The sequence below is a fragment of the Aquarana catesbeiana genome, linkage group LG03, assembly GCF_042186555.1.
Source record: "Aquarana catesbeiana isolate 2022-GZ linkage group LG03, ASM4218655v1, whole genome shotgun sequence".
Taxonomy (NCBI): domain Eukaryota; kingdom Metazoa; phylum Chordata; class Amphibia; order Anura; family Ranidae; genus Aquarana; species Aquarana catesbeiana.
In genome coordinates this window covers 698,826,659-698,850,059 of record NC_133326.1, presented here as the reverse complement: position 1 = coordinate 698,850,059, position 23,401 = coordinate 698,826,659, and the positions used below count along the sequence as shown (strand labels likewise).

The 23,401-nt window shown below is 45.6% G+C and overlaps 1 long non-coding RNA gene across 2 annotated transcripts in view; it reads left to right on the top strand.

Annotated features, from left to right (window-relative positions):
• The window catches only part of LOC141133584 (uncharacterized), a 123,840-nt gene that overhangs the window by 4,943 nt on the left and 95,496 nt on the right, over positions 1-23,401 (top strand). For both annotated transcript variants that reach the window (XR_012243098.1, XR_012243097.1), the window contains exon 2: positions 15,217-15,347. This is a non-coding gene — a long non-coding RNA (uncharacterized lncRNA). The remainder of the gene's footprint in view (positions 1-15,216; positions 15,348-23,401) is intronic.

The window sequence follows — 23,401 nt, the reverse complement described above, 5'->3', positions numbered from 1 at the left end:
TATACTCAAGTATATACGGTATATATATATATACCCATTGTTTTATTACACCGGTTTTGCAAGTAAGGGGTTAATTGCTGTTAACCACTTGCCGACCGCCTAACGTATATATACGTCAGCAGAATGGCACGGGCAGGCAGAATCACGTACCTGTACGTGATCTGCCTCCCGCGGGCGGGGGGTCCGATCGGACCCCCCCCCGGTGCCAGCGGCGGTCGGCATTTGACTGGGAGCGTCGGGAGGCGAGGGGGAGACCATCCGATCGTGGCCCCCCCCTCGCGATCGCTCCCAGCCAATCGGAATCCTCCCCTGCCTGTGTGTAGTTTCACACAGGCAGAGGATGTGATGTCATCTCTCCTCGGCTTGCCAGTTTCCGTCCCAGCGCCGAGGAGAGAAGACATGTAAGTGCACAAAACACAAACACACACAGTAGAACATGCCAGGCATACTTTACACCCCCGATCCCCCCCCCGATCGCCCCCCGATCCCCCCCCAATCACCCCCCCCCCGTCACAAACTGACAGCAAGCAGTATTTTTTTTTTTTTCTGATTACTGCATGGTGTCAGTTTGTGACAGTTACAGTGTTAGGGCAGTGAATATTACCCCCCTTTAGGTCTAGGATACCCCCCTAACCCCCCCTAATAAAGTTTTAACCCCTTGATCACCCCCTGTCACCAGTGTCACTAAGCGATCATTTTTCTGATCGCTGTATTAGTGTCGCTGGTGACGCTAGTTAGGAACGTAAATATTTAGGTTCGCCGTCAGCGTTTTATAGTGACAGGGACCCCCATATACTACCTAATAAATGTTTTAACCCCTTGATTGCCCCCTAGTTAACCCTTTCACCACTGATCACCGTATAAGTGTTACGGGTGACGCTGGTTAGTTTGTTTATTTTTTATAGTGTCAGGGGACCCGCCGTTTATTACCTAATAAAGGTTTAGCCCCCTGATCGCCCGGCGGTGATATGCGTCGCCCCAGGCAGCGTCAGATTAGCGCCAGTACCGCTAACACCCACGCACGCAGCATACGCCTCCCTTAGTGGTATAGTATCTGTACGGATCAATATCTGATCCGATCAGATCTATACTAGTGTCCCCAGCAGTTTAGGGTTCCCAAAAACGCAGTGTTAGCGGGATCAGCCCAGATACCCGCTAGCACCTGCGTTCTTCCCCTCCGCCCGGCCCAGCCCAAGTGCAGTATCGATCGATCACTGTCACTTACAAAACACTAAACGCATAACTGCAGCGTTCACAGAGTCAGGCCTGATCCCTGCGATCGCTAACAGTTTTTTTGGTAGCGTTTTGGTGAACTGGCAAGCACCAGCGGCCTAGTACACCCCGGTCGTAGTCAAACCAGCACTGCAGTAACACTTGGTGACGTGGCGAGTCCCATAAATGCAGTTCAAGCTGGTGAGGTGGCAAGCACAAGTAGTGTCCCGCTGCCACCAAGAAGACAAACACAGGCCCGTCGTGTCCATAGTGCCCTTCCTGCTGCATTCACCAATCCTAATTGGGAACCCACCCCTTCTGCAGCGCCCGTACTTCCCCCATTCACATCCCCAACCAAATGCAGTCGGCTGCATGAGAGGCATTTTCTTTATGTCCTCCCGAGTACCCCTACCCAACGAACCCCCCCAAAAAAGATGTCGTGTCTGCAGCAAGCGCGGATATAGGCGTGACACCCGCTATTATTGTCCCTCCTGTCCTGACAATCCTGGTCTTTGCATTGGTGAATGTTTTGAACGCTACCATTCACTAGTTGAGTATTAGCGTAGGGTACAGCATTGCACAGACTAGGCACACTTTCACAGGGTCTCCCAAGATGCCATCGCATTTTGAGAGACCCGAACCTGGAACCGGTTACAGTTATAAAAGTTAGTTACAAAAAAAAGTGTAAAAAAAAAAAAAACACAAACAAAAATATAAAATAAAAAAAAAATAGTTGTCGTTTTATTGTTCTCTCTCTCTATTCTCTCTCTATTGTTCTGCTCTTTTTTACTGTATTCTATTCTGCAATGTTTTATTGTTGTTATGTTTTATCATGTTTGCTTTTCAGATATGCAATTTTTTATACCTTACCGTTTACTGTGCTTTATTGTTAACCATTTTTTTGTCTTCAGGTACGCCATTCACGACTTTGAGTGGTTATACCAGAATGATGCCTGCAGGTTTAGGTATCATCTTGGTATCATTCTTTTCAGCCAGCGATTGGCTTTCATGTAAAAGCAATCCTAGCAGCTAATTAGCCTCTAGACTGCTTTTACAAGCAGTGGGAGGGAATGCCCCCCCCCCCCCCCCAACGTCTTCCGTGTTTTTCTCTGGCTCTCCTGTCTCAACAGGGAACCTGAGAATGCAGCCGGTGATTCAGCCAGCTGACCATAGAGCTGATCAGAGACCAGAGTGGCTCCAAACATCTCTATGGCCTAAGAAACCGGAAGCTACGAGCATTTTATGACTTAGATTTCGCCGGATGTAAACAGCGCCATTGGGAAATTGGGAAAGCATTTTATCACACCGATCTTGGTGTGGTCAGATGCTTTGAGGGCAGAGGAGAAATCTAGGGTCTAATAGACCCCAATTTTTGCAAAAAAGAGTACCTGTCACTACCTATTGCTATGATAGGGGATATTTACATTCCCTGAGATAACAATAAAAATGATTTAAAAAAAAAAAAATGAAAGGAACAGTTTAAAAATAAGATAAAAAAATAATAATAATAATAAAGAAAAAAAAAAAAAAAAAGCACCCCTGTCCCCCCTGCTCTCGCGCTAAGGCGAACGCAAGCGTCGGTCTGGCGTCAAATGTAAACAGCAATTGCACCATGCATGTGAGGTATCACCGCGAAGGTCAGATCGAGGGCAGTAATTTTAGCAGTAGACCTCCTCTGTAAATCTAAAGTGGTAACCTGTAAAGGCTTTTAAAGGCTTTTAAAAATGTATTTAGTTTGTCGCCACTGCACGTTTGTGCGCAATTTTAAAGCATGTCATGTTTGGTATCCATGTACTCGGCCTAAGATCATCTTTTTTATTTCATCAAACATTTGGGCAATATAGTGTGTTTTAGTGCATTAAAATTTAAAAAAGTGTGTTTTTTCCCCAAAAAATGCGTTTGAAAAATCGCTGCGCAAATACTGTGTGAAAAAAAAAAATTAAACACCCACCATTTTAATCTGTAGGGCATTTGCTTTAAAAAAATATATAATGTTTGGGGATTCAAAATAATTTTCTTGCAAAAAAAAATTATTTTTTTATGTAATCAAAAAGTGTCAGAAAGGGCTTTGTCTTCAAGTGGTTAGAAGAGTGGGTGATGTGTGACATAAGCTTCTAAATGTTGTGCATAAAATGCCAGGACAGTTCAAAACCCCCCCAAATGACCCCATTTTGGAAAGTAGACACCCCAAGCTATTTGCTGAGAGGCATGTCAAGTCCATGGAATATTTTATATTGTGACACAAGTTGCGGGAAAGAGACAATTTTTTATTTTTTTTATTTTTTTTTTTTTGCGCAAAGTTGTCACTAAATGATATATTGCTCAAACATGCCATGGGAATATGTGAAATTACACCCCAAAATACATTCTGCTGCTTCTCCTGAGTACGGGGATACCACATGTGTGAGACTTTTTGGGAGCCTAGCCGCGTACGAGACCCCGAAAACCAAGCACCGCCTTCAGGATTTCTAAGGCCGTAAATTTTTGATTTCACTCTTCACTGCCTATCACAGTCTCGGAGGCCATGGAATGCCCAGGTGGCAAAAAACCCCCCCAAATGACCCCATTTTGGAAAGTAGACACCCCAAGCTATTTGCTGAGAGGTATAGTGAGTATTTTGCAGACCTCACTTTTTGTCACAAAGTTTTGAAAATTGAAAAAAGAAAAAAAAATTTTTTTTTTCTCGTCTTTCTTTATTTTCAAAAACAAATGAGAGCTGCAAAATACTCACCATGCCTCTCAGCAAATAGCTTGGGGTGTCTACTTTCCAAAATTGGGTCATTTGGGGGGGGGTTTGTGCCACCTGGGCATTCCATGGCCTCCGAAACTGTGATAGGTAGTGAAGAGTGAAATCAAAAATGTACACCCTTAGAAATCCTAAAGCAACGATTGGTTTTCGGGGCCCCGTACGCGGCTAGGCTCCCAAAAAGTCTCACACATGTGGTATCCCCGTACTCAGGAGAAGCAGCTAAATGTATTTTGGGGTGCAATTCCACATATGCCCATGGCCTGTGTGAGCAATATATCATTTAGTGACAACTTTGTGCAAAAAAAAAAAAAAAAATTTGTCACTTTCCCGCAACTTGTGTCAAAATATAAAATATTCCATGGACTCAACATGCCTCAAAGCAAATAGCTTGGGGTGTCTACTTTCCAAAATGGGGTCATTTGGGGGGGGTTTTATGCCATCTGGGCATTTTATGGCCTTCAAAACTGTGATAGGTAGTGAGGAGTAAAATCAAAAATGTACGCCCTTAGAAATCCTGAAGGCAGTGATTGGTTTTCGGGGGCCCCGTACGCGGCTAGGCTCCCAAAAAGTCCCACACATGTGGTATCCCCATACTCAGGAGAAGCAGCTGAATGTATTTTGGGGTGCAATTCCACATATGCCCATGGCCTGTGTGAGCAATATATCATTTAGTGACAACTTTTTGTAATTTTTTTTTTTTGTCATTATTCAATCACTTGGGACAAAAAAAATGAATATTCAATGGGCTCAACATGCCTCTCAGCAATTTCCTTGGGGTGTCTACTTTCCAAAATGGGGTCATTTGGGGGGGTTTTGTACTGCCCTGCCATTTTAGCACCTCAAGAAACGACATAGGCAGTCATAAATTAAAGGCTGTGTAAATTCCAGAAAATGTACCCTAGTTTGTAGGCGCTATAACTTTTGCGCAAACCAATAAATATACACTTATTGACATTTTTTCTACCAAAGACATGTGGCCGAATACATTTTGGCCTAAATGTATGACTAAAATTGAGTTTATTGGATTTTTTTTAGAACAAAAAGTAGAAAATATCATTTTTTTTCAAAATTTTCGGTCTTTTTCCGTGTATAGCGCAAAAAATAAAAACGGCAGAGGTGATCAAATACCATCAAAAGAAAGCTCTATTTGTGGGAAGAAAAGGACGCAAATTTCGTTTGGGTACAGCATTGCATGACCGCGCAATTAGCAGTTAAAGCGACGCAGTGCCAAATTGTAAAAAGTGCTCTGGTCAGGAAGGGGGTAAAACCTTCCGGGGCTGAAGTGGTTAATAGGCTTTCACCTTCAGAGTTCCCTATGCCACATTCTGATTTTAATGTTCACAATAATGTGCATTTTAAATGTGAACAGATCCTAACCGGCTCTCATCGCTGGATTTGAGCATGGGAATGTATTTTATTATCATTAATATTTCTTTCCGATTGTTTGCATTACTTATCAACATATTGTGATATTTTTGCGATATTCCAAACATCTATGAATTCTAGCATGAATATGGTATATGATTAATGATGATTGGGTATAGTTGTTTAGCTCACCTCTTTGGGCGGACATATGGGAGGACAGTGTTCAGTTTCAGGGTTCCCAGCGTTGTAACATTTGCCCGACCTAGCTGTGTATGGTTTACACTGATTTCCATTATTAGTTTTAGTGGTTAGAATGTAAACCTATCACAGGGTTTTATAAAGTGATATATTTAGTCTGTATCGATATTTGAAATTGTAATATGTATTTGTATGTTAACATTCCGTTAGTGCTGTGTGAGCGGTGATAATGACTTCTGTTTGTGCAGGTTTGATTTAATTTGCGGGTTCAGACAGCTGGTGTTCACACATCTTACGGATATGTTTTTTGTTCACCTCTGCTAGATGTATTGATAGGCTTATACAGTGAGAGTTCGATCGTTCTCTGGTGGGAACCATTGATGATTGAGCACCTGGCACAAAAGGGGTTAACACACAACACTGAGCGGTTATAAATTAGCAAGTCTTGCCGTGTGGGTCACGCCTATTGATAAAGACGGATTCACGAAACGCGTCTAGGTGTACTACACGGCTTGCTGCATTGGTTATCGGCTCCGGCGTCTTCCCGGGAACCACCATGGACGATCACAGCTCTCTGACAGGTGGTGAGACTAACGGAACCGACTGTACAGTGCATTATTTATTGTATGCATCTTTCAAACATTTGTTTGGAAGTGTAATGTATTACGGGAAGGGGTTTATATTTTAAATAAAAAGCTTTACAGTTTTACACTATGAGGCTCCTTTCCCTTCCTTCTGTCCAAGTAATCATGGAAAACTTTTTCCAGCTGATTACATCCTGGTGAATCAGAAGACGAAAGTGTGAGATCCCTTTTTGGTCGATCATTTTCCGAGCTTTGGTCGGATGTTTGTTTGGCAGTGATCCCAGCCACCTAACACACATACAGAGGCTGTTGTATATTGGGAATCTGGTGAGTGCAATTCCTATAGGGAGTGGAATCACAAGGTGTGGTGATGGATGACAGTCTAAAACATCTGATGTGTCCCACATGAACTGTCACATGCATTTGCTGAATTTTGATGCCAGTCGGATGCACAGATCATTACCCTTTTATGTAACATTTGACGTTATAGCACTGCTGAAGTTTGAAGGACTAATTACTAGTTTTTTATTGCCTTCTTTTTGACATGGTAACATTGTACTACTCTAGGGAAGTGATCAGTCATTGTTTTTTTTTTTTTTACACATTATGTTTGTATATAGAAATTGAATTCATTGCTGAAAGTATTAGGAGATAATAGGGAAAAACGGCGCTACCCGAGAAACCTGTTTTGGCTCAGCCTATACAGGGAACGTTATGCAAACGTTATTTTTTATATATATCACAAGTAGTAGTACTACTCATCACTAGATTTTTACTGTGACCCAATCATCGAGTGACTGAGAAAGGGCAAGGCCCCAGCACGAGAACGGAAACACCAGCAACTACACCCTTTGTATGAGATCTGGATCTATCATCTTAAGAGCAAGAAAAGGGACCTTTCATTCATAGGTGTCAACTCCATGTCAGGTTATTGGATCTGTTTTACTCCTACCAGGGTTAACTGCAGCATGACCATTGGAACCATCTGAAGCATCACAGCAGCAGCAGTCTTTTGTGCAGCATTACAGGCCTGATAGCCCTGCAGGGGTTCCGACATCTGGTGAGTGAGCAATTTGAGGGGGATCACAGAAGTCACCATTCAACCCTGTACACACCAAGTCACTCTGGGGAAATATCAAGTCTGGTTGCCGCATGAAATGCATAAGACTATCGTATATCCATGTAATCGCCACAATATATGAACTATATGAATATTGAGATACATAGATACTGCTATGACACTGTGTATGCAAAAAAAAAATTTTTTTCCCTTTAGGAATTAACATAATTGGATCCATGCATGTTTGATGCGAGGTTTTCGCTATACACAATATGTTTTTATCTTGTACAAAGTGCTGAATGTAGTTTGTGGTGTGGAAAAAGTACACTGCTCTGCTAGGATCATTTGGCATTTGGCATATATAAAGTTTTTTCTGACTACCTATACACTAGCACCTATGTAGGATGCATGTGATTATATGCTGATCCACACGTATGCACTTTAGCTATTTTATTGCAACTCTTCAGTATTTGTTTTTCATTTAATCACGGTATTATTCATTTATATTAGTTTGAAACTTTGTGATATATATAAAAATTAACGTTTGCATAACGTTCCCTGTATAGGCTGAGCCAAACAGGTTTCTCGGGTAGCGCCGTTTTTCCCTATTATCTCCTAATACTTTCATTTCTGCAGGACACCCCTAGGGAGTGTCTTTGTTCAAGGGAGGCAGCAACCTGTATATATTGGCTCATATATCTGTCCTAAGCGCGATTCTTTCAAGTTTACTTAATTCATTGCTATATGCAAGCATTTTTCAGAATGAAATTGATTCATTCAGTTTGTTTTGTTGTGATTTGCTGTGATTGGCCCAAGTCTGTACCATGTGATCACTGTGACCATTCACAACTAGCAACACAATTGTACACAATGGATGGCTTGAAAGGAAGCCATCCATTGTTTACAACTGTCACGTGACCTGCTGCGATTGGTTACAGCAGCCACATGGTATCGGCAGCGGGCAGGTACAGTGATCAGTCATCAGCTGTGTCCGGTGGATGCAGTAGTGACAGGTCACGCCACTGTGCGCCCCCTACGAGGACATCATATGAGGTTCACCTCGATCAAGGAGAGCCAGCCCCTTTCCATTGGTGATCAGTGTGTGGAGGTGACCCCTTTCAATGGCGGTCAGTGTGTGGAGGTGACCCCTCCCCTTCCAATGGCGGTCAGTGTGTGGAGGTGACCCCTTCCAATGGCGGTCAGTGTGTGGAGGTGACCCCTCCCCTTCCAATGGCGGTCAGTGTGTGGGGGTGACCCCTTCCAATGGCGGTCAGTGTGTGTGGGGGTGACCCCTTCCAATGGCGGTCAGTGTGTGTGGGGGTGACCCCTTCCAATGGCGGTCAGTGTGTGTGGGGGTGACCCCTTCCAATGGCGGTCAGTGTGTGGGGGTGACCCCTACCAATGGCGGTCAGTGTGTGGAGGTGACCCCTACCAATGGCGGTCAGTGTGTGGAGGTGACCCCTACCAATGGCGGTCAGTGTGTGGAGGTGACCCCTACCAATGGCGGTCAGTGTGTGGAGGTGACCCCTACCAATGGCGGTCAGTGTGTGGAGGTGACCCCTACCAATGGCGGTCAGTGTGTGGAGGTGACCCCTACCAATGGCGGTCAGTGTGTGGAGGTGACCCCTACCAATGGCGGTCAGTGTGTGGAGGTGACCCCTTCCAATGGCGGTCAGTGTGTGGAGGTGACCCCTTCCAATGGCGGTCAGTGTGTGGAGGTGACCCCTACCAATGGCGGTCAGTGTGTGGAGGTGACCCCTACCAATGGCGGTCAGTGTGTGGAGGTGACCCCTTCCAATGGCGGTCAGTGTGTGGAGGTGACCCCTTCCAATGGCGGTCAGTGTGTGGAGGTGACCCCTTCCAATGGCGGTCAGTGTGTGGAGGTGACCCCTTCCAATGGCGGTCAGTGTGTGGAGGTGACCCCTACCAATGGCGGTCAGTGTGTGGAGGTGACCCCTACCAATGGCGGTCAGTGTGTGGAGGTGACCCCTTCCAATGGCGGTCAGTGTGTGGAGGTGACCCCTTCCAATGGCGGTCAGTGTGTGGAGGTGACCCCTTCCAATGGCGGTCAGTGTGTGGAGGTGACCCCTTCCAATGGCGGTCAGTGTGTGGAGGTGACCCCTTCCAATGGCGGTCAGTGTGTGGAGGTGACCCCTTCCAATGGCGGTCAGTGTGTGGAGGTGACCCCTTCCAATGGCGGTCAGTGTGTGGAGGTGACCCCTTCCAATGGCGGTCAGTGTGTGGAGGTGACCCCTTCCAATGGCGGTCAGTGTGTGGAGGTGACCCCTTCCAATGGCGGTCAGTGTGTGGAGGTGACCCCTTCCAATGGCGGTCAGTGTGTGGGGGTGACCCCTTCCAATGGCGGTCAGTGTGTGGAGGTGACCCCTTCCAATGGCGGTCAGTGTGTGGGGGTGACCCCTACCAATGGCGGTCAGTGTGTGGGGGTGAAACCTTCCAATGGCGGTCAGTGTGTGGAGGTGACCCCTACCTATGGCGGTCAGTGTGTGTGGAGGTGACCCCTTCCAATGGCGGTCAGTGTGTGGGGGTGACCCCTTCCAATGGCGGTCAGTGTGTGGGGGTGAAACCTTCCAATGGCGATCAGTGTGTGGAGGTGACCCCTACCAATGGCGGTCAGTGTGTGGAGGTGACCCCTACCAATGGCGGTCATTGTGTGTGGGGGTGACCCCTTCCAATGGCAGTCAGTGTGTGGGGGTGATCCCTTCCAATGGCAATCAGTGTGTGGGGGTGATCCCTTCCAATGGCGGTCAGTGAAAGGGGGAGCTCACTCTACCTTGGCTCAACACTTGAGGAACCCCACCAACTTCAGGAGGAACCCTGGTTGGGAAGCCCTGTCCTAGGGAGTATGGAGGTGGGATTGGTCCAATGGAAGGCTTGATGGAGGAAAGCAAGGATGAGTATGTGCAGCTGAAGGGAGCAAAGGGAAGATGAGTATGTGCGGTTGCAGAGAGCAGTGGGAGAATGAGTATATGCGGCTGGAGGGAGCAAGGGGAGGAACACCCACCTGCACACTGGGGATGGATAAAGACTCTCGCTTGTGTGAAGTCTCTTTTATAAAGAAGATGTTCTCCTTTTTGACTCTGAACAGCACTGTCCTTCAATGTACTCCCCTCCATTTCCCACAGAACCTTTTAAATTCAGCATTACAAAAATGAAAGAATGTAAATAAAAAAAAATTATATTCATAACAAAGGAAAAAAGGGTATTGAACCGAGGGGAATAAAGTATTAAAGCTGAATTCCAGGTATGGCAGTTTAAAATGTGTAGCCAGGTGTTATAGAGAAGGAGACAGGATTGCCTTTTATTCTTCTCCCCCTCTACTAAGATAATGATGATATCCTGCACCATTCTCCAGATAGCAGGGGGAGAGCTAAAGCCAAGCAAGCCCAAAGAGTTCTAGGCAGAGAGCTGAGAATACTGGGGGTTGTGGTGTGATATGTTGGCCATATAATAGTTACACTACAGATCCCAATGCGCAGTATGAATAATGGAGGAAGGATTTTTAATGGAGTTCTCTCCTGGCACGAGGGAGTTAGAGGGGAGAGGATCTCTTGATATTTCCCTGCCAGCTGGAGACTATACCAGCGAGATCCAAGCCTGAGACTAGGAGTGAGGGCACCCGGGGGGCAGAGCAAACACGGCCCACATCACAGCACCTGCACTGCTGTCATAGGAAGACTGGAGCATCCACTCACCCTCTGCTTCCCACCGCTAAACATCGCTTCTGGGGAAGAGACTGAGGGGGGCCCCCATTCTACAGCACAGCTCCCAACTGTCCCTGTTTTGAGGGACTGTCCCTGGTTTTGAACAAAGTCCCTCTGTCCTTCTTTCCTCCTCATTTGTCCCTCACTTTGGTCTTATCTCTATAGTTGTATATAAAATGCACTTTTTAACTTTTCTAAAAGTGTTTCCCAGTGCTAAACCTTTTCATCCAGTTTATAAATTGTTGCCATAGCAGTGGTAAAAAAAAGCACTTGTGGGTTTAACAAATCCTTATTTATTTTTTTAAATTCTCCTTTAAGTGTGTCAAGGGGTGTGTCCTATGCCTACATACTTTTGTTAATAGGTGCCCCTCGTTCTCATGTCAAAATGTTGGGCGGTATGTCCAAAGCGAGAGGTCACCACTGCATTCTGGGGACTGGCAAGAGGTCTATTTGCCCATTGCTGATACTGCTAGAATGGGCCTGAGCCACTGAGAGCGGGATGCTAAGTGTACCCAATCCATACCGCACCCATAATGCACTCTGGACCACACTAATACCAACACCTTATACTAAAAGCCATTGCTTGACTATTTCATGTCCTAGGCAAGACAATCGTCACCCTTGTCGTCCCCTCTGTGAGCGGACTCACCGGGTCAGCAGAACTTTTTCTCCATCCTGAGACATGGTGCCCACCTCCTCCACCCTCCAGCTGTCCTCTGACTCCTGGGAGTCGGCTCGGTGTCCCCCTCCTCACAGACTGAGCTGCTGCTGACCTCCTCTGCAGCAGTCATGATGGATGTACTTCACGGCTGCTGCTTTCTCTAGAGTCAGTCAATGCCCCAACCCTGTGTATTTTGGCGGTCTTCAGCCCCTCGTGTTCCTCAGTCAGGCTGATAGTGAAGTCAGCGGCCATGGCTGCGCCCCCCTGCCTAGCGACAGCGCCAATCCTGCCTATACTGCATCTGAACCACATCTACCTTGCACCTGTGCCAAGACTATACTAGGCCTATACAGCATGCAAGTTAACTGGGACTGTCATCAAGTGCACTGACACTCTTAAAGGGCCCCAATGATTGCTGGCAGAAGAACATCTCAATGGACTGCCCCTCCTGTAATAATTATTCTAAAAGCCCTCTTTGTTCCCCTGTACCCTCCGCTACCATCCTCCTTTTCTTTGGGACAGTGCATACCCAGTTGGTCTAGGACTAGTGTTACCGCCATAAATGTGCTCTTGCGGTATAGGTCCAGCACTTTTCTTTGATGAAGAGCTACTATTAGGTACTAAGTATGACTTTTGGTGAATTCCCGTGCTATTGTATGTTTGTGCCAGGGGGGCGCTGAGGTCAAGGCAAAGTGCTGATTGGATTCCCATTGAAATGTTGTGGCGGGATTTAAAATGGGCATGCAGGAAAACTCCCAAATATCTTGCAACTGAAGGAATTTTGAATTGAAAAGTGATCAATAATTTTACTGAGTCAATTAAATATTTGATCAGATGATGAGATTACATGGTGAAAACAGAGATGCAATCAATACTTGTGTAGCACCCTCTAGTGTGCTGCAATGGGTTTATTGTTAATGTAGGAAAATTTGACCTGGCTAAGAGCCAGGCCTGTGTTGGATCTGGGTCAGGGCTGAGTGACTCAGGGAGGCTGGATGACTCAGCAAGCAGCACCTCTGGTAACTCTCCCTGCTCTCTGGAACCTTGGAGAAGCTTCCAGAAGTAGAGGTTGGAGTCTAGGAGGAGCTGCTTGGAGTATTGATGAGGGCCACAGCCAAGGACGTTGTTAGGTCTGCAAAAGATCTGGGGCTAGAGCCCATAGCAGCGTTCACCAACCTTTTTTGCAGGCCCGCCGGGGGGGGGGGGGGGGGGACACGCCAGTGGTAAGCAATTTTTCCCAGGCAATGGCTGGTGTTAGCACTTCCATCATCATGGCACCATGGATGATATGGTGTCGGGGTGATTGAAGCGCCTTGTTTCTATTGTTACAGTCTAATATATAATGAAGGGGTTCAACTCATCATAATGCATAATCAGTGGAAGCCCTCGGCGTGTCACTTGCCACATCTCCTGTCACCAGATGCAGCGTGTCACTTGCCACTGTCGCCTGTCACCAGATGTGGATTGTTATTTGCCACTTTCACCTGGCAGCAGATGCGGATTGTCACTTGCCATGTCTCCTGCCACCATTTGCAGATTGTCGCTTGCCACGTCACTGGCCACCAGATGTGGGTTGTCACTTGCCAACTGATGTGGATTGTCACTTGCCATGCCAGCCAGTGCCACCAAATGTGCATTGATGCTGCATTGGTGGCAGGCTGGCAGCATTTAGTGAAGGCAGGAGAGCAGTGATGCGGGGCAGGCAGTGAGAGATGTCATCTCGCTGCTCCCCGCCTCACCTCCGATATTGAAGCAAGGGGCTCTGGCTGCAAAGTGGAGCTCCACCGATGACCAGAAGCACGTGACCTGATGTGTGGCGGGCAGTGAGAGGTGATGTCATCTCTCTGCTGCCCGCCGCGCCTCGCTCCCACTTTGAAGAGGCCCGGCTGTGAAGAGCGCTGATGTGGAGCGGACGGAGAGAGATGTCATCTCTGCTTGTCTGCCCGCTCACCTCTCTCCTCTCCTCCACCTTTCTCATGCAGCCAACCCGACCACCGCAGCAGCCGCGACCCGCTGTTTAGGCAGAGGCCCTGCAGCAAGAGACTCGGGGCTATGGTCCCCAGATTCGGGGCTATGGTCCCCAAATTCGGGGCTGTATCCCCATTAGCCACCCCCCTAGCGACGCCCCTGGCCTCAGCCAATCCCCAGCAAAATGGGCTGGCAGGGGGCAGGCACCTCATAAATATTAATGGGTCATGCCAGTCGGGTGGAAAATGGAGTGCTGAGGTGGCTGTCAGTGGCCCTTGAAGGTGCCCCCTAGTCTGGGGGGGGTGACCTGGGGCTCAGGTGCTGGAGGAACCCTCTACAACTGACAGAGGAAATCCTTCCTGGAGGCACGGGAGCAAGGAGAGGATGGCGGGAGAGAGTCGGCACATCCAGGAGAGTCAGCCAGATGGGCTGGTGAGTGAGCAGACTGGGAAGAACTGTGGTGTCAGTCAGAAGGACTGTGGAGAAGTAGCCAGGGGGGGGGCTAGTAAAAATGGGAGGAGGTCTGGCAGGGCCTGAAGAGATGGTGCTGGGACCAGTGACCACAAGGGGGAGGGTAGTAAATGTGTGGTGTCACTGTACATTCCACAAGTATAGAGGCTGCGAGTCCCTGCCTGTAATGGGCAATTTCTATAGACGTTTACAGAGCGACACTGCTGATGATTTTGTAAGCATGTTCTGGAGGAAGGAAATGAACTGTATATAGGACTGTATCTACTAGGAGTTGTCCAGGAAGTTTGCTTTGAAGTCAAGTGGGCATCCCATAATTTCCCCATCCAAGTTATTATTTCCTCAATAAAATAACAAAACAAAGTGCTGGACTGTTTTTGGACTCTGGGAACCTGTGAAAATTCGGTGTGCTGGGCTGTGTAGAGTTGGGAAGTTCCAGTTCATCTTCATCTCCTATATGGGGTGTGCTACACTTATGATCCTAAACTACAATTGTATCTTAACTAGGGATCGACCAATATCGTTTTTTTCGGTGCCGAACCGATATTTCGGCCACCTCTCCTGCCGATAGCCGATATTTTTTGCCGTTATTTTGTACATTAAAAAAAAAAAAATTTACACTGTCCATTTTACCTTTTTTTTTTTTTTTTTATCACTGTTCTTGCTGTCACAAGGAATGTAAACATCCCTTGTGATACTAATAAGTGTGAGAGGTACTCTTTATGGAGAGATCGGGGGTCTATAAGACCCCAAACCCCTCCACTGCACTTTAAAGTATTCAAAACATCAAGATCGACGTTTTAGAATACTTTTTTTTTTTTTTTAAACTGACGACTTTTAAGATGCCAGTAATCACCCCGGTAAAACCCCTTGAAGCAATATCGGTAATATCGGTCAGTTTTTTTACCGATACTTCAAAAAAAGTGAATATCGGCCGCACCGATAATCTGTCAATCCCTCATCTTAATTATCAATCGAAATCCACTTACCCTATGAGTGGCATATTGATCGAATGGGTTGTCGACTATAGATAAATTGTTCCAACCACAAAAGAAATTGATTATTTATTGAAGTGTGTATGGCCTCCATTAAACACAACATTCTCATCTTCCTGCTCTATCAGACACAGAGTTGCACTTTAAATACCATAAATGGTGTGTTTGAGTCCCAGTGGTGGAAATTCCGACCTGACCCATGTTCTCTGTTCATTATTGCATTTTTTTTTTCAGGTTCACCATATAGCCCCTTCCTTGCCGTTTATGAAGTGAAACCGCTGAAACATCAAGGCTCCGTTTTTTTGAAAGGGGTTCCGGTGACAGAGCACATATCGCAGACCGAACAATATACCACCGGAACAAAGGTAAAAAGATAGAAAGAATGGAGTCTGTCCTCCTCCTGTAGGGTGACTGGTTGGGGCTATGAGTCTGTCCTCCTCCTGCAGGGTGACTCTGGTTGGGGCTATGAGTTTGTCCTCCTCCTGTAGGGTGACTCTGGTTGGGGCTATGAGTCTGTCCTCCTCCTATAGGGTGACTCTGGTTGGGGCTATGAGTCTGTTCTCCTCCTGCAGGGTGACTTTGGTTGGGGCTATGAGTCTGTCCTCCTCCTGCAGGGTGACTCTGGTTGGGGCTATGAGTCTGTCCTCCTGCAAGGTGACTCCGGTGGGGGCTAGGAGTCTGTCCTCCTGTCTTTGACAAGTATCCTGTTCCCACTTCCGGGAGTCTGCGCCGTGGCCCATGACATCGCCGTGGGGCTCCCTCCTCCTCACTCTGTCGTCGGGCCAGTAAGAGAGAGGAGCGGGGCCTTGCGAATGCACAGTAGGGTTCCCGGCGTGAAGTCGTAAGGCTACACTGCCGGGTTCCTTTATTCGCAGTGGTGGCGGCAGCACCTGACAGCTGTTGGAAATATCAACTGCCGGTGCCGACATCGCTGGACTCCAGGACAGGTAAGTGTCCTATTGTTAAAAGCCAGCAGCTCCAGTATGTGTAGCTGCTGTCTTTAATTTTTTTTTTTTTTTTGGGCGGAACTCCGCTTTAAGGAACAGCTGTGCTGCCTTCTTGGAATGACTGCAACTGCTAAGTAACTAACTACCCATTACAGGTTTACTTTTAATATCAGCCTGAGTTATGGGCACCTGGCTTGCCCAAGGTATGGACACACATGCCATCTTTCTGTAACGACACAGTGGTGTAGTGGTCCGCACTCTCGCCTAGCAGTAAAAAGGGTCGCTGGTTCAAATCCCAACCACGACACTACCTGCCTGGCGTTTGTATGTTCTCCCTGTGCCTGCATGGGTTTCCTCCGGGTACTCAGGGTTCCTTCTGCACTCCAAAGACATGCTGGTAGGTTAATTGGCTTCTGTCCAAAATTGGTCTTGGTATATGGGTGTGAGTTGGGGACCTTGGATTGTGGGCTCCTTGAGGGTAGGGACCGATGTGAGTGTGCCATGTATGTGTGGAGCGTTGCGTAAATTGACAGCGCTATATGGGTACCTTAAATAATGATAGATGAGCATCCTAATGAGACACAATGTACAGGGATAGGGACAATTGTAGACACTCACTCAGGTTGAACTGGATGGACTGGTGTCTTTATTCAACCTTACTAACTATGTAACTGGAAATGTCACATGGACTGAGGAACTGATTAATCCTATAACTCTGTAGAGTTAATAGGAGCCCTAAGGAGACGAGCCAGTGATGGTTGGATCTGATTTTTATGTCTCTGAGATAGTGGGAGTCATTTACTATAGCGCCAGGAACTACTGGGCACTATTGCAAATAATAGCGCCCATTTTAGCGAATTAAAATTTAAACAGGCGAATTTACGAACGTAAAAGAGCGCTATTAGCGGCGAACAAATGTTAGTAAATTCGAAATCAGTGCTAATTAGCGATTCCGCGTATATGGAAATGCCAATTTTGCAGGTCTCGTACTTGGCACAATGGCTTAGTGGTCTGCGCAGATGTCTCCACAGCACTCATGGTACAAGTTCAAATACCATCCACCAGCTATGTTTATTTTTTAAATATTAAAATAATAAAAGAGATGTAAACTGCCTGTTAGCTAGTGTGTGGTGTTTGGAATTCCATACCATAATATTATTGAATACTTGCATACCATTGCATGCATTTGAAGAGTTAATATAATAAAATCAGCCAAATTAAAGTGCATTGGCTAATTGGCATTCACCTATTTTCAGCATATGCTGCTTTGGCTAAGAGTCATTTGCCTTTTTTTCACCAATTCAATCTTTTAGTATCTCTCTGTGGGATTTGAACCCATGAGTCCTTCTAAGTCTGAGTTTTTCAAGGTAGAAGTGCTGACCACTAGCCTATTGGGCGTAGCACAATCATACATAGAGAATACATTTACTAGTGTTTGATGTTTCTTCTCCCCGAGCCGTCTCTCCTGCCGCCGCCGTCTTCTCCCACTGCTGTGTTCTTCCATGCAGCCGGTTACCCGCTAATAAAAAAAAAAAAAAAGCAGCTCTTCTTCTGTGGCCATCTGATAACATCACCCGGAGTGCCCGCTCCATGGCTATGTAAGAGACGCCACACAGCGGGTGACAACACAGCGGAGGAAGACCACCACAGAAGAGCAGCTTTTTTTTTATTAGCGGGTAACTGGCGGTGCGGAAGAACACAGCAGATGGGGAAGACGGCGGCGGCAGGAGAGACGGCTCTGGGAGAAGACCGCTCTGAGCTATTTTACAATAAAGGACTTGTCAAAAACCGGCTATTGATTTTTTTTTTTTTTTTTTTTTTTACGTTTCACAGTTTTTTTTTTTTCGGAACGGGTAGGGGTACGATGTACCCCATACCTATTCACATAGTGGGGCAGGATCTGGGCCCCCTTAAAGGAGGCTTCCAGATTCTGATAAGCCCGCAGACCATCAACTAGGGTTGTCGGGAAGAGGTCCTTGTCCCCATCAACATGGGAACAAGGTGCTTTGGGGCATGTGGCCTGGTACGGTTCAGAAGGGGGAGGGTGCGCGCTCGTCCCCCCCCCCATCCTGACCTCCAGGCTGCATGCTCGGATAAGGGTCCGGTATGGATTTTGGGGGCCCCACGTCAATTTTATTTTACTTTTTTTTTTTTCCTTGATTTTTGGAATTCCACACCATAATATTGAATAAGTACATACCATTGCATGTATTTGAAGAGGTAAAATATGGAATAAACGAAACTGAAGTGCATTGGCTAATTATGCTGCTGAGTACAATGCACACTTTCAGGAGGTGTGATTTTCAGCCATTTGAGCACAATTATATTGAGAACATACGTTTACTAGTGTTTGATGGTGGGACTACTTTATATTCTAGGTATCATAGTACTTAGCACAGTGGCTTAGGCCCCTTTCACACTTGTGCGATCTGAAAGTTGCGCGATTTTGATGTGACTTTAAGCAATGCCTATGTAATCTTGAGGTCTATGGACGCAGGAGTCGCAGGGAAAGGCGTGTAATTTTGCCGCGATTTTGCATTAGCAATTTTGCCGCGATTCCAGGGAATGCCTGTGTAAACTTGAGGATGATTTGGCCTGCAATTTGACATGTCAATTCAGAGCTATGTGAACATGGGTGAAGTTGCATAGATATGAATGGAAATCATGGGGGCAACTTTTCATGCGACTCTGAGGTCCAAAGCTGCATGAAAAGTCACCCAAGTGTGAAAGCAACCTAATGAGATTAATTGATAACACCTTTGACTAAGGCCCCATTCGCAATTGTGCGACCTTAAAATTGCACAGCTTTGCCATGACTTGAAGCAATGTCTGTGTAATCTTGTGGTGTATGGACCTCAAATCGCATCAAAGTCAAACCAAAGTAGTGCAGGGATGAATTTGCCCCACTTTCAGGATGCACAAGTGACAATAGGGCCAAATTCAAAGGTGTTATCCTCGAATCTCATTCACACTGCTGCGACCTGAAAGTCACACTATTTTGCTGCCACTTTGCCGCTGCAACTTAGCCCCAACTTCTGGGAAAGCCTGTGTAATATTGCGCCCTATGTACATGAGGCTCTGTTTCCTCTATTGCAACCCTAAAGTCGCACAATTTTGCCGTGAGTTTGATGCGACTTGGAGCAACGCCTGTAACTGCTTGAGGTCTGTGGACCTCAAGTCGCATCAAAGTGGGACCAAAGTAGTGCAGGGACTACTTTGAAGTCGCACAGATATGAACGTACTCATTGGAAATCATGGGGTATGACTTGTCATGCGACTTTGCAGTCCCAAGTCGCACTAGTGGAAACCGAAAGTCACACCAAAGTAGCACAGGGACTACTTTGAAGATGGTGCGACTTAAAGTAGCACAGATATGAATGGTTATCATTGAGAATCATGGGGTACAACTTGTCATGCAACTCAGAGGTCCAAATATGCTGGAAAAGTCACCCAACTGTAAATCAAGTCATATATATTTTAACCACTTCAGCCCTGGACCATTTGGCTGGCCAAAGACCAGAGGACTATTTGGCACTGCGCTGCTTTAACTGGTAATTGCGCGGTCATGCAATGCTGTACCCAAACGCAATTTGCGTCCTTTTCTTCCCACAAATAGAGCTTTCTTTTGATGGTATTTGATTCCCTCTACTATCTTCATTTTTTGCAATATAAACAGAAAAAGACCGAAAAAACTGTTCTAAGAAAAATCCAACAAACTCAATTTTAGTCATACATTTAGGCCAAAATGTATTCGGCCACATGTCTTTGGTAAAAAAAAAATGTCAATAAGTGTATATTTATTGGTTTGTGGAAAAGTTATAGCGTCTACAAAATAGGGTACATTTTCTGGAATTTACACAGCTTTTAGTTTGACTCCCTATCTAATTTCTTGAGGTGCTAAAATGGCAGGGCAGTACAACCCCCCCCCCCAAAAAAGGACCCCATTTTGGAAAGTAGACACCCCAAGGAAATTGCTGAGAGGCATGTTGAGCCCATTGAATATTTAATTTGTCCCAAGTGATTGAATAATGACAAAAAAAAATTTTTTACAAAAAAAAGTCACTAAATGATATATTGCTCACACATGCAATAGTTATATGTGGAATTACACCCCAAAATACATTTAGCTGCTTCTCCTGAATATGGGGATACCACATGTGTGGGACTTTTTGGGAGCCTAGCCGCATACGGGGCCCCGAAAACCAATCACTGCCTTCAGGATTTCTAAGGGCGTAAATTTTTGATTTCACTCCTCACTACCTATCACAGTTTTGAAGGCCATAAAATGCCAAGATAGCACAAACCCCACCTAATGACCCCATTTTGGAAAGTAGACACCCCAAGCTATTTGCTGAGGGGCATGGTGAGTATTTTGCAGCTCTCATTTGTTTTTGAATGTTTTTTTTTTTTTTTCTTTTTTCAATTTTCAAAACTTTGTGACAAAAAGTGAGGTCTGCAAAATACTCACCATACCTCTGGGCAAATAGCTTGGGGTGTCTACTTTCCAAAATGGGGTAATTTGGGGGGGGGGGTTTGTGCCATCTGGACATTTCATGGCCTCCGAAACTGTGATAGGCAGTGAGGAGTGAAATCAAAAATTTAAGGCCTTAGAAGGCGGTGATTGGTTTTCGGGGTCCCGTACGCGGCTAGGCTCCCAAAAAGTCCCACACATGTGGTATCCCCGTACTCAGGAGAAGCAACAGAATGTATTATGGGGTGTAATTTCACATCTGCCCATGGCATGTTTGAGCAATATATCATTTAGTGACAACTTTGTGCAAAAAAACATAAAAATTTGTCTTTTTCCCGGGAACTTGTGTCAAAATATAAAATATTCCATGGACTCGACATGCCTCTCAGCAAATAGCTTGGGGTGTCTATTTTCCAAAATGAGGTCATTTGGGGGGGGGGTTTAACTGTCCTGGCATTTTATGCACAACATTTAAAAACTTATGTCACACATCACCCACTCTTCTAACCACTTGAAGACAAAGCCTTTACTGACACTTTTTGTTTACAGTATTTGTGCAGCGATTTTTCTGACGCATTTTCTTTGGAAAAAACACTTTTTTTTTATTTTAATGCACTAAAATACACTATATTGCCCAAATGTTTGATGAAATAAAAAATATGATCTTAGACCGAGTACATGGATACCAAACTCGACATGCTTTAAAATTGCACACTAACGTGAAGCGGCGACAAGTTACATACATTTTTAAAAGCCTTTACAGGTTACCACTTTAGATTTACAGAGGTGGTCTACTGCTAAAATTACTGCCCTCGATCTGACCTTCGCGGTGATACCTCATATGCATGGTGCAATTGCTGTTTACATATGACGCCAGACCGACATTTGCGTTCGCCTTTGCTAAAGAGCAGGGGGGGACAGGGGTATTTTTTTTTTTTTTTTAATTATTTATTTTGCTTTTTTATTTTATTTTCAAATTGTTCCTTTCATTTTTTTTTTTTTTATCATTTTTATTGTTATCTCAGGGAATATAAATATCCCCATATGATAGCAATAGGTAGTGACAGGTTCTCTTTTTTAAAAAAAATTGGGGTCTATTGGACCCTAGATCTCTCCTCTGCCCTCAAAGCATCTGACCACACCAAGCTCGGTGTGATAAAATGCTTTCCCAATTTCCCAATGGCGCTGTTTATATCCGGCGAAATCGAAGTCATGAAATGCTCGTAGCTTCCGGTTTCTTGGGCCATAGAGATGATTGGAGCCATTCTGGTCTTTGATCAGCTCTATGGTCAGCTGGCGGAACCACCGGCTGCATTCTCACGTTCCCTGTTGGGACAGGAGAGCCAGAGAAAACCATGGAAGACTGTAAAAGCAGTCTAGAGGCTAATTAGCCGCTAGGATTGCTTTTACATGGAAGCCAACTGCTGGCTGAAAAGAATGATACCAAGATGATACCTAAACCCACAGGCATCATTCTGGTATAACCACTCAAAGTCCAGCAACATACCAGTACGTTGCTGGTCCTTGTTGGGCATATGTTGTAATCTTTGTTTTTTCATGCAGCCTGTGAGCTGAATGAAAAAACAGATTGATCGCTGGGTATGCCCACCATTAGAATACCTCCCTTCATCCACCCACTTCTAATGATGGGCATACATGTACCATTTTGTTTTTAACTGCGGTGGTGAAATAACCTCCTACAGCGCTGGAGTCACGGCTTTATGTATCGTGGGGGCAAATGCTGTTGTCAAGATAAATAAATCTGCGCTGCAGCTGAATGGCGTACCTGAAAACAAAAAAATGGTTAACAATAAAACATTGCAGAATAGAATACAGTAAAAAAGAGCAGAATCGAGAGAGAGACAACAATAAAATGACAACTGTTTTTGTTTTTTTTAATTTTATATATATATATATATATATATATATATATATTTTTTTTTTTTTTTACTTTGTAACGGTTGTTCGGGTCTCTCAAAATGCGATGGCATCTTGGGAGACCCTGTGAAAGTGTGTCCTAGTCCGTGCAATGCTGTACCCTACGCTAAAACTCCACTAGTGTATGGTAGCGTTCAAAACATTCATCAATGTAAAGACCAGGATTGTCAGGACAGGAGGGACAATAATAGCGCGTGTCACGCCTATGTCTGCGCTTTCTACAGACACATTTTCTTTGGGGGGCTCGTTGGGTAGGGGTACCAGGGAGGACATACGGAAAATGCCTCTCATGCAGCCGGCTTACTGCATTTGGTTGGGGATGGTGAGGTGGAGCACCGTCTGGAAACAGAAGGGCTCTGACTATCTCTTCCTGGAATTTAAGGAAGGATCCAGTCTGTCCTGAAGCTCTGTATAGCACATGAGCGTTCAGCAAAGCCAATTGAAATAAGTATACAGACACTTTTTTGTACCAGCGTAAGGCCTTACGGGCAATTAGGTACGGCGCCAACAACTGGTAGTTGAGGTCCACCCCTCCCATATTAAGGTTATATTCGTGGACACAGAGGGGTTTCTCCAACACCAGTCGCTGTAGGAATTTGGTTCGTCGTGTCTGCATGAAGGGAGGTGAGAACGAAACCATTCTTATTATCCCTCCACTTCATAGCGAGCAAATTATTACACTTCAAGCAGGCTCTCTCCCCCAGCCTAAGACGGGAATCTACAAGCCTCTGGGGTAAGCCCCGGCGATTAGGTCGCACGGTGCCACATGCATCAATCTGATGATTAAACAAGTGACTAAAAAGTGGCACGCTCATGTAATAATTGTCCACGTACAAGTGGTACCCCTTTCCGAATAAGGTTGACACCAAGTCCCACACAATCTTGCCAGCGCTCCCTATGTAATCTGGGCAGTTCTCCAGCTCTACGTGACTATCTCTTCCCTCGTAAACCATAAAACTACATGTATAGCCTTTGGCCCTGTCACAGAGCTTATACATCTTGACCCTGTATCTGGCACGCTTGCTGGGAAGGTACTGTTTGAAAGACAAGCGGCCAGAAAATT